Raw genomic sequence first — 1,988 nt, 5'->3', positions numbered from 1 at the left:
GAAGCTGTCACAGCAAACCCTAAATTATTATCATTGTTATTGTTATTATTATTATTATTGTCATTATTATTATCATTATTATTATTATTATTATTATTATTATTATTATTATTATTATTATTACACAGCCACATAAGTACACACACACACACACACACACACATGTATATGTGTGTATATGTGTGTGTGTGTGTGTGTGTGTGTGTGTGTGTGTATGTGTGCGTATGTGTATCTATCTGTCTGTCTGTTTATATGTAGATATATACATATAGATATCTAGATATCCATATTTATACCTATGTCTATATATATATATATATATATATATATATATATTTATATATACACATATGTACGGATATATAAACACATGCACAAGCACACATTGATATGTATATGCACACACACACACACACACACACACACACATATATATATATATATATATATATATATATATATATATGTATGTATGTGTGTGTGTGTGTGTGTGTATGTATGTATGTATGTACTGTATGTATGTATGTATGTATGTATATGTATATGTATATGTATATGTATATGTATGTATATGTAAATGTATATATACACATACATATATATATATATATATATATAGAGAGAGAGAGAGAGAGAGAGAGAGAGAGGGAGGGAGGGAGGGAGGGAGGGAGGGAGGGAGGGAGGGAGGGAGGGAGAGAGAGAGAGAAACGCTCACAAAAACAAACATTAATTTCAAATATTATTATCTTTATCAATATTGTCATTATCGCCATTAACTGCTGTATTTTTTATTAGCATTGCACTATTGCCTTCATAACTATTAAGAAATTATTTTATCTTGATATCCGTAATTTTGTCATTATTGATATCACAATTAACCCATAACAATTATCATCACTACGTTTTGATTCTGATTCCAAGTACGGCATTCCTTTGTTTCATGTATGTTTTCTTATAGAATAACAACATCGTCTTAAAGAGTGTCACGAAGGAAGAGAATTGCATACAATAAGATTTGTGAGTCTTTTTCTGTTCAGTATTTATTTAGGACTTTAGTGAGTATTTCATGATATGATTTTATGCTCTGATTTACAAAATAAACGTAAAGGTGCGTAAAAGAGAGTAGTATTACAGTTAATATTTAATTAAAAAGAAAATAAAATGACCTGTAATGCGTAAATTTACAAAAAAAGCAATGTAAAAATTACATTCCTTTGTGTTATACACAACCATATATATATATTTTTTTTTTTTGGGGGGGATGTATAGATTATAATAGAAAGATACAAGGCGTTTACAACGGTGTACGTAGTCGAGATGTAAAACAAGTGCTTTTGAATCATATATATCATTACAGTCTTTATTAATCAATAGGACGACAGAATACTATCTAGATTGTTGGTTTCAGTCAATCTCTCACCTGGATTTCCATGTGGTGCCGGGGTGTAAATTGTTCAGCGCCTTTGAGGGAGTAGCTTCGATGACCGAAAAACGTGACGTCATGAGCTTAGTTGCCACCACTCACAACATGGGTTTCTCTATCATTACCATCTTTCATATACACACTATATCGTTGTAAAGTGACTACTACTAAAACTTATATATAATTTTGTAAAATGACTATCACCTACTATAACACATTTCATGAGGTAATATTTATCAAATCCCGACAAAGCAAAGAAAAATATAAAATAATGTAATAAAAGGCAATGTCGCCTAGTGACGTAAGCCAACGGTTGACGTAATGAACATTTAATGGCGTAGAGATGACTCAGCCAACGCAAACGCACAATTATGCAGTCTCGCACATGCGAGCATAAGGCGAAGTAGCTCTTTGCTAGAGAAACAATTACCACTTGCCAGGAAGTTCAGGGTATGGACTTGTTGATAATAACATTACAACTAAGTAAAGCAAAATACGCAAACTTTCAAACTACGATAATTTTTTTATATATTGTTGCATTTAGACAGAACATTCTGAACCATTC

The sequence above is a fragment of the Penaeus chinensis genome, chromosome 3, assembly GCF_019202785.1.
Source record: "Penaeus chinensis breed Huanghai No. 1 chromosome 3, ASM1920278v2, whole genome shotgun sequence".
Lineage (NCBI taxonomy): Eukaryota > Metazoa > Arthropoda > Malacostraca > Decapoda > Penaeidae > Penaeus > Penaeus chinensis.
The sequence above is the reverse complement of the archived record's forward strand: the minus strand, read 5'-3'. Positions refer to the sequence as shown.